At 54.4% G+C, this 9,782-nt stretch overlaps 1 long non-coding RNA gene across 1 annotated transcript in view; it reads left to right on the forward strand.

The window, feature by feature from the left end:
- The first annotated feature begins 6 nt into the window (after window positions 1-6).
- LOC146587885 (uncharacterized) overlaps window positions 7-9,782 on the forward strand; it is a 16,363-nt gene continuing 6,587 nt past the window's right edge. Inside the window, exons 1-3 of the long non-coding RNA XR_014897543.1 lie at window positions 7-574; window positions 3,184-3,353; window positions 7,833-8,129. This is a non-coding gene — a long non-coding RNA (uncharacterized LOC146587885). The remainder of the gene's footprint in view (window positions 575-3,183; window positions 3,354-7,832; window positions 8,130-9,782) is intronic.

Genomic DNA, 9,782 nt, shown 5'->3' on the forward strand with positions numbered 1-9,782 from the left:
GGGGGGGGGCCGCCCCGTCGGGGCCGGCTGCCCGCACAGGCAGAGCCCCCACCCCGCGCAGGGGGCCGCGGGCCGGCCGCGCTCCCCCCGCTCGCTTTTCTCATTGAAACGAGGGAAATTCCGCTCGGAAAGCAGCTCGTGCGCGCTTCGCCCCCCCCCACCACCACCCCGGCCGTCGCTCGCCGGGAACCGACCCAGCCGTCTCGGCCGGGAGACGCGGCCGCCCGCGCTGCCGCCCCGGAGGGCCAATGCGGCGCGGTGCGCGGCTCCGCCGAGCCACATCGCGCCGCGGCTCTGGCAGAGGCGCCGGCTGCGGCTGCGGCTCCGGCTGCGGACCGAGCGGGGGGATGGTGGCCCTGATGCCTTGTCACCGAGGCAGGAATTTTCTACCCCCCACCGTATTTTGTGTGATTTCCTCTCTCTGGCGCTCAGATCCTTGCAGCGAGGTTTCTCTCTCTCTCTCCCCCCTCTCTCCCTTTCTTTCTGGGTCTACAGCAGAAGATCTCAGCTTGCAAATGAACTAAGCAGATGGGGCACACAGCACAAGGAAATGTCTCATCCAGTGACTCAGACGGTAAGGTGTTGCTATAGCGCTCCCTGCAACTTTGCCCAGGCACTTTGGGAATGGGTATTTTGCTTTTGTTTTGTTTTGTTTTGTTTTGTTTTTCCATCCAGGCTCGCCGATCTGTAGCACAAAGTCAGGCAGATGCTGGAGACTGAACCAGCAAGCAGGTTCCCTCTGCACCAGGACCTGGGCTGAAGCTGTTTTGGGGTTGGAGGTTTTGGTGCCTGTGGTGTGAGCAGCCCCCCAAAAAAAACAAAAATCAAAAAAAAAAAAAAAAAAAAAAAAAAAACTAGCTACGAACAGAAAAACCCACCCCGAGCTGTTGTATTTCATGCTCGTTTTACTCGTGGTTTTAGAACAGTGTCTTGAATTACTCGTATTTCTTTTTAGCCTTTGCATGGTTATGGAACTTCTCAAAGTCTGGCAGTTTGGGATGTTTTCCTTCATCTAGGAGGTAGGGTCTGTTTGTATATGATATCCGTCATGTATGATGGATATATGGCATATACTGCCTCTGCATGTACATACACACTTATGCATCACACAGGGTGTTTTTTTAATACAGACACGCTCAGTCCTGTGTGCCACATGAAGGTTTTGTGTATGTAAACGGATTCGTGTGTGCATTTAATAAGTGTGGATGTTCACATGCAAGCTGCCCGTTACTTTTACACACACCCGCTGGTGGTGGCTCACCTGCCCACTTAAGCATATATGCAAAAATAAAGTGTGTGTATATAGCTATGCGAGCATGTGTGTTACAGGCACGTGTGTGCAAAATGCAGATGTRTAAAGTGAGCATGTAAGTGGGGAGGGTTTAGATGGAATATGTATCTACGTGTGTAAGTGTATCTATATGGGTACATATCTTTGTATAAGTGTTTTGTGTGCACATATATCTATATGCATGTGTGTTCTTAATGTACTTGTGTATTTGTATGTGCATCCATGCACACAAACACACGTGCACATTATGGGTTTGCRTTGTTGGGAACTGTCGTATTTTGTCAGGTAAATTATAGAACTAAATTTTCATCGATCAGAGTTTGAGCCCATTGGTGAAGCTGATGATGATGCCTTGTTTCTAGGTATCATGACATTTTAGGGACATAATTTTGCTCCCAGCCTCCATTTTAAGTTTTGTTCTGTAGCTCTCGGAAAAGAAGTGCCCCTCAAAATCATAAAGTGAAAGGAGAGAGAAAAAAAAAAGAAAGAGAGCGACCTGCACAGCTCCAGCTCCACGCTTTCAAGCAGCACAAATCAGGCCCAGAAACAACAAAGCTAGCTAAAAAAGTTGTGTGGCTCTACAGAAATATTGCATGTGGGGTTCTTTTCAGTTGCCTCCTCCTGGGGCTTTCAGATTGCACTTAAGTTACATCACTTCACTTTTCTCCCCTGCCACGAGGTCTAGAAACTTACTTAAAAAAATGCAAATTCATATTCTCACATATTCAGATGACTCATGGAGTTGGGAATTTCTGACAAACATGAATGCTCATAGAAAAATTGCAGGAATTGGCAACACGGGCAATGACTAATTCTGATGGGTCCCTGATAGCAACACTTTTTAGTTCATAGGGTATTTTGGGAGCGCAGCTAGGCTCCAACCAAGACTTTGATCCTCCTCACAGTGATATCAACTGCTTAGGAATGATCTTACCTATCGTCTGGCACTGTTGCCCTCTGGGGAAGCTATGTTTTAGTAGTAATTCAGGTTAAAGTTAGTGCTGCCAGGTGGCTAGATGACTTGATGAGCTGGAATAGATCACTGGGGCAARTATCACAGGACTGTCAGAGGCTTGAACATTTGCGGCTCCCTGGATATAGGAGCAAAATGCTTATTTTTTGGTCCCAGGTAGTGTTGTTGGACTGTGAACTGAGTAGTCTTCTGCGGGTGTAGACTGTGCAGTTACATCCACTCCATGAACTTCCCTACCGGAAGCTTTGACCAGAGTGCAGTTTTTCTGGTTAAAAAGTTGTTATTTCCAAATGTTTTAAAATCCACATCCCTGAATTACTGTCCAGAAAAAAAAAAAAAAAAAAAAAAGCATTAATTAAAACCAGGGAGGACGGAAGGCTCTGCTAAGCCAGAAGGGTTGGGATCGTATAGCAGCGTCACGTGCTCCCTACCCCTTTCCTGGGCAAGGCGTTCCAGTGCAATCAAAGAAAAGGGAGAAACTGCGGCTGCTGTCGATGCCAGAGCCATCAGAGTGGAGTCTGGGCACCGCTGCATGTAACAGAAAGCCCTGTCGAAGGCTAGAATAAAGCTGACATTCGCTGAGGTGGTGCCAGGAGACTGTCATTAGGGAAAAGACCAACTTTTGTTCATCATCAGGAGCAAGCACAGGAAAAAAACTTCCTCGGTTAATTTGTGTCATCAGTACAAATCAAAGTTTTGCGCTGCCCACTGCTGAATCCGCTTCCCCTCGAAAAGCACCTGAGTCTGGGCGAAAGATGCGTTTGAAAGACAACAGCTGCTAGCAAAGCTTTAAAGCTGGGCGAGCATCCCAGTGCCGCCATTCCCGCAAACTGCTGTAGGAAAGCCAAGGGCGGTACAGGCAGCAACGAGGCTAAAATGCTTCCTGTGACCAGACTGTCCCACCACCTTTTTTTTTTAGGCTTTTCTTCATTTTCATCACGATCCGAATCCCGATGTGAAACTGGAGCTGGGGCGGCCTCGCTACGACAGCACCGTTTTCTCACGCCGCTCCAGCCCGGATGCGCGAGAACGTTTCCTGGCGAGAGCCCCGAGGCGTCGTCCCGTGAACGAGGAGYGTCCCAAACGCCGGTAAGCTGTGCTGGAGCTCGTGCGCTGTACGGGGTCCCGGGCGCTTCGATCCCGCAGCCTTCGCCAGCAGCCCCGGGTGCGGAGCAAGAGGGTCGGGGTTTAGAAACTGGTCTCCCAATCCGTGCAAAGCAACGGCGTTACAGCCCCAGCTGTAGCTGCAGCGGTCCCCACGATTCATTTGCCGTGTATTGATTTTAAACCTCTTTGCTTTGTAGATGGGACCGATAGCAAGAGGTTTCTTRCTCTCCATGCAGGGAACCTAAAGTGCTTTGCAAACATTTGTTAATTAAGCTCCTCTATGGGATAAGTAAATTACCGTAAAGCTTTGATCCAAAGCTCCTTGCAGTCCCTTGGTTTTGCTGAGCCCAGGTCCATGGGATCAGGCCCAAGAGACCAGATTTAAGAACTCCTCAATTTTGTTAAGAGCTCGGCATATTGGCTGCAGATGGAGCGCTAAGCTACCGGGACAATCTGGCAGTGGGACTGCTGGGTGCTAAGCATTCTGCAGACTTGACCGTGAATGTAAGTGTCGAGATTTTGGATTTCTGGACCCTGGTGTTAGGAAAAACTGTCACATGCTTCTTGAAGAAAATCCACCAACTTGAAAGCTAGATGATTTCAGATCTGGGATCTAAAGTGGGGCTCCATTCCAGGGCTGCATACACCCCTGATTCCTGCTGCTCACACATGTGGTTTTATAACCATGTTTTCCAAGGAATATCTTCTCCTGCCATTGGAATCCCTTCTCCTGCAAGCAGATAATTCCTGTTTTCAACTCATGGCAAGCTAGGGTCACCGTATGTTTCCTTGGACATGTCCACTTTTAACTGCTAGAAATTTTGTCTGGTGGGATGTTAGGGCTTTGGCCATTTGTCTGGCATTTCTGAACGTGCATCGGCCAAGAAATCCTGGGGTAACTGTGCTGGCACRTGTGCAGATCGGCTCTTTGGGCATCGCACCGTCCTTCGCCGTGACGCCGACGCGTGTGTGCCGATCACCTGCGTGGTGCATCTGCAGTCGGTCGGACGCTTCCTGGATGTGTCCGGCCCGAGGCCACGTGCTGTACAGATGGCCTGCGTGTGCCCGGTAAATCCAACGCGTCCAGGATGTGTCGGATTCACCGCACGGCCACTGTCAAGCTGTGCAGCGCATGTGCACGTATTTCTGTCCAGGAAATCTTGTACGAAAATACGGCAGCCCCGTCCAAGGGACTTACCTGTCTCCTATTACTGTAACAAATGAGGGCTGTCTTTAACAGATCCGCCTGGGAAAGGGGGATGTGCTGCATTTCCAGTTTCGAGACAGGGAGCTGAGTGGTGGAGTCTAACTAGCTTGCACGAGGGTGCAAACAGAGGAGCTGATCTGCTTTCCTGAGCTACAGGTGAACCCTCTGGGCACAGTAACATGTTCCTGCTTTGAGGCTCCGTGTACACTCAGGTTTAATGTTATTTCCAATTAAGTGTGATTTGAAATGGAAGCAGGGAGGTTTTTACCTTGGAGCTGGGTCAGGTGAAATCCCGTTGCCTCTCAAYGGCACGCATGTGAGCGGTGGGGCTGGCTGCAGGCATCTTTTTGGCAAATTAAGGCCAACAAAGAACTCGAACGTGTGGATTTGGATGTCCTTGCACAGAGTGAAAGATCAGTGTCTCACCCCCACTGACCGTGCAAGAAAACAGTGACACTGATGATCCCGCAAAGTTCTCTCAAATATGCAGTTACATGGATGTAAAAGAGATTTTTTTCCTCCTMTTTAATCTCAGCGTTTACCTGTAACCAAAGCAGTTCATAAACCTCAGGTGGTCGTAGCACACGTGATCCTGCTCATCGTGATGGCTTTCTAAGCARTTTGTCCAAAGTCACAGGGTACGTCCACAGCGCAGCCCAGCATAGCCCAGCTCCTAGTTTTTCCTGACTCCTCTGGATGAGTAATATCACTCCAATTCTGTGTGCGTCTTCCTCTTCTTCCCCCTTATCTTTCCTCCTAATATTGCACTGTGTTGCGCTTCGTGCCACAGAGGAGGAAAGTCATTACCTTCCACGTGATGCCTCCTTTCTAAGGATGCTTTAATCATTCCATCGCACGCCGGAGCTCTTCCTCTCGATACTAATTTTAGCCTCGCGGTGGAAGTGGCAGCGTGGCAYGTCGGGGTGGGGTGGAGGCGAAGCCGTGCAGGTGCGCAGCCGTCGCTGCGACAGGGCCTGGTGGCTCTCCGTGCTGCTCCCGGCTCCCTGCTTGGCACGGCGGCAYGGAGAGCAAGGCCCGTTTGGGGACAAGCCCAACCAATACGAGTTGTGCAGCTTTTTGGGGATGTTCTGAGGTTGATCGTGCAAACCCAAATGCCTTTCCATGGGCTCAGCGCGCACAGTGGGACCCTGCCTTTTCCAACAGATCCGCTCTCATGCCAACACCTAAATCAGGGCCAGATTTTCCTGTAGCACTGGCCTCCCGGATCCGTCTGCTCAGTCAGACTCCTGCAGGAGCACTGAGCAATTTCGAAAGATCACTCCTGCTGTGAAAACGAGACCTCGTCGGATGGCTGCAGCCAGCAAAGCAGCTCTTGGCACAAACAACCGGGTGACACTGTCAGGTCCCCGCRTTTATCTGCTCTCTGCAATTCCAGATCCTTTATGAATCATCTCATAGCTGGAAAAGGATATTTTAGCACAGTTTAGAAAGCAAAGTCATAGCAATCCCAGTGCTTCTGTGCTTCTGTCTGCACAGAAACATCTTCCTAGTCTGAACCTGTTGACTAGCCTCAGCCAAGTTCGATAGAGGGAGGGAGGCTTTGGAGATAATAAATTCCTCCAGTTTTGTGGAAATAGGGCTGCGGAGAGCCCTGTAGGGGCAGGCTGCAGCATGAGCTGTGCCGGACGGAGGATCCACGTGGAATTCACGCTCCATGTCCCGCTCCCAGCATTGCCAGCTCCRCTGCACGTGCAGCTCATTCCCAGCTGCTGCAAAATCCCCCTGGGGCTCCGCATTGCTCTGGGTGTTGCTGCCCRTAACAGAGGTTCGGGAGCGGGACGCGACGGGCCAGCCCGTGCGAGGTCGAGCCGCACAACGCAGCTGCCCTTTCGGCATCACGGCAAAGGACGGTGCGATCCCCAACCGTGGGGACCTGCGCTGCGGGGGCAGCTCGYGGGATGGGGGACCCGGCGGACGTGCCCCGCTCTGGGGGCTTTGCTCCGTGGAGGGTGGGGAGACGGGCACCGCACCGGAGAGAGAGAAACAAAGCTCAGGAAAGCTCATTTGAGCGCAGTGAAGATTTCTTAGCGTTCTCCCTGCTTCTGCCTTCCGGGAGCTAAGGGCCCTGACGACAACTCGGACTGCAAGGCTTGTGAGAGGTGCGGGAGAGAAGCGCGGTGGCTCTCTGGAGGGCAGGGCCCGTCTGGCGGCGGTGCTCGGCTCTGCCGAGKGAGGATGTAAACAGCATCGGAGCTTCCCCGAGGTCTCCTGCTGCCACCCGGGAGGTGCAAAGGGAGCTCGGACTCCGGCTTGCCARGCGGAGGGCTTTGCCTTTTTCCTCCCTGCTTTACTTCTGTCTTTATTTAGCGTTGGGCTTTCCAAAGCACCGTCCCCACACCTCCCTGCAGCCCCCACCGCTCCCCACCRTCTCCCCGCCACGTCCAGCCTGGGCACAAAGGAGCAGGATGGGACCCGGCCTCAATCCCGCTTGGGTTTGCCCACAAAGTTCCTGCAGAGCAGGAGCGTGCCTGGCTCTGCGGCTCGCACGATGGAGCAGAATCAGGCCCTGAGCCAATTTAACCCTTCTTCTTATCAGTCTAGACATCCTCATTATCCAGATAAATGTCTGATCCCTCGCTGAATCCCGCTAAGCTACTGCTTTTATGGTGCTGAACGCAGAGGGCACTCGCCCTCACCCGGGACTACCCTTTGGGTAGAAGATCCTGCGCCTGGAGCAGATCGCGGAGGGAGCAGATCGTGTATTATTAGGGATGCTTTACCAATTACCAGTCATTACTAATGCCTTTATTGCTATTATTTAATATATCAGGTTAATTATTATTACTCATTTGCTTTAAAAGAAGTGTTTCCATAGAAACGGAGAGATGTGCGCTGCTTTTCAGGCACATCGAGTGGACGCGTTCCTTGGCCTCCTCCGAACTGGGCGAGCAGCCCGCCGCGGGGCGAGGTGGCCTGCAAAGGAGCTGGGACTCCGTCGCGGTTGTGCAAAGATCCCTGCACAGGCTGGTACCAGCAAGGCCACCCGGTGAAGGTGACAGCACCTTCGCTGCCACCGAAAGGTCTCTTGTGCCACTAGAAAGTTCCCATTGGATGCGGCATTTGCTGCTGAACGCTGAGGATCCTCCAAGAGATCAGCCGCAGCGCAGTAACATTCGTACACGTGTGTGTGTGACCCAGGAATGAAAGCGCCCGCTGTTAATTATTGCACTGCTGAGTGCCTCGGGCTCCAGGGCTTTCTGAAAAAGTGCCTTGTCTCCTTTTATATTTTCCAGTCAGCTGCAAAAGGACCAGGACCTGGAAGCCAGTCAGAAATCCTGAGGATCTGGCGTTCCCCTGGCTCCGGGATGCCGAACGCCCAGGCGCTCCGGGGCAGCCCCCGAAGAGGTCTGCGGAGCGACGGCACGCCGCTGCCCGCGCGCAGAGCAGGCGCCGAGCCTCCCGCACGGGCTGCGAYGGCTCCTGGGGGCGGAAGGGCCGTGCAGGCCGCTGCGGCCGCAAGAAGGGGCTGTGCGACGGCTGCTCGGACGCCAGCTCCCCGCACCCAGATGGTGGCATGAGCTTTGCTACAGGTAAGCGGGAGCCTGGGGGATGGTGCAGGCTCTTAGCAGGAGCATTGGAAAGGTGGCGTTACGCATCGCTCGCTCGTGGAGGCCGGGAGGAGAACCCAGGCGTCCGGGTTCCYACTGGCTTTGCAGATGGGGTGTAAACACTGACCCCATGGTTAGAGTCAGTCCCTGCCTCCTCCAGTCCTGCTCGTGCCAACCCCAGCCCAACTCTGCTCAACACTTTGCTGCGATCGTTCAACTCCGTGCACAACGAGACCRGCGGTCTCAGGAAAGACGAGCGTCATGCCCCAGCACCCGGGGACCACGGTCCTAGAGCTGAGAGCAGGCAAGGAGTGGGGCTAAGTCTCCCTGGGGAGTGYGGCCACCAGCGGTGCAGATAACAGCGTGTCGAGGCTGTGAGCTCCGTCCTCTGATAAGCGGACATATAAATTTGCAATAGATGAGATGCAGGTGGCAAAGGAAGCAAGGTTCGGCCGCAGGGCTGCCCCAGCACCCGGGCTTCGTTAGGAGAAAGCCTTTGCCCAGCCATAACCCCGAAAAATGCAACTGCACTAATTGGCGCCTTTGCCGGCGGCCCGAGCGGAGGGCCCGCTGCTGGGGAGGCCGTGGGGACCCGCAGCTCCCCTCTGCCTTCCCTCGAGGGTCCCCGTGGGGCTGGGGCGAGCCAAGCTGTTGCCGCGTCCCTGCCGGCGGAGGAGCCGAGGCGGCTGCCGCGGACGGGCGTCCGCCTGGCACCGCGGCGGCACCGGGGAGCGCACGTGCCTCCCCACGCCGCCGGGTCCCCGGCCTCCGCATCATGCTGGCAGTGTATCAGCAATTACATTTCCCCACTGCTTTTTACATTGTCAGAGCAGCGGAAATTGGTCGTCTTCGTGGAGCTTGAGGCCAGAGGCAACTATTCAATCTGGCGATTCCTAAACAGTGGTCTGAAAGCAGCGGCCTTAAGGGAAACCAGCGGTGATGGCCCAGGCAAGCAGGGGAAGCTGTAATGCTTAAAAGCACTTGCTCCGTTGCAGCACATCCTCCTGCGCTCTGATTTACCCCCGCGCCGCTCCCCAGGGTCGCTTTGCTCCCAGGGGCTGGTGTAGGCAATAGCCCCCGCTCAGCCCCATCGTCCCCCTGGGGAAAGCTGGTCCTGGCGGTGTTTTGGCTGCTCGGGGTCAGAAATAGGAAGGGCAGGAGTTTGGGTTGGGGGGGGAGCTGGCACCCAGCGCGGAGTCACCGCCTCGCCGGCCCGCTGCGTGCCCAGCACCACGGCGGGGGCTCCGGCTCCCTCGCGCCGGGAGAAGTCAGGTGCAGGCAATTACGTCTAGACGGGACCCGCCGGGAGCGGGGTGGCATAATGGTCCCGCGGGGACACCGGCGCGGCTGCACAAAAGCYGCCTTAAGAGCCCGCGCCTCCCCCTGCTCCTCCGAGAAGTGGAGAAACACAAAAGAGAGAGGCAGGAGGGGCTGGGGGAGCCGGGTGGGAGAGAGGGAGGGAGACTCCCCCCATGCCCAGCAGCTAATCCCGGCCCCGCTCCACTCKGAGAGGGATCTCGAATAACAAACGTCGTGGCCGAGGCCAGATGGATTTGATTTAATAAGGAAGCAGGGGGGCTCGGGATCATTTCAGAGCCTGCCAAGGGCCGGATCCTCCGCAAGCAGCCGGGGGCG

The sequence above is a fragment of the Rhea americana genome, unplaced genomic scaffold, assembly GCF_003343005.1.
Source record: "Rhea americana isolate MKP2758 unplaced genomic scaffold, rheAme1 scaffold_557, whole genome shotgun sequence".
Lineage (NCBI taxonomy): Eukaryota > Metazoa > Chordata > Aves > Rheiformes > Rheidae > Rhea > Rhea americana.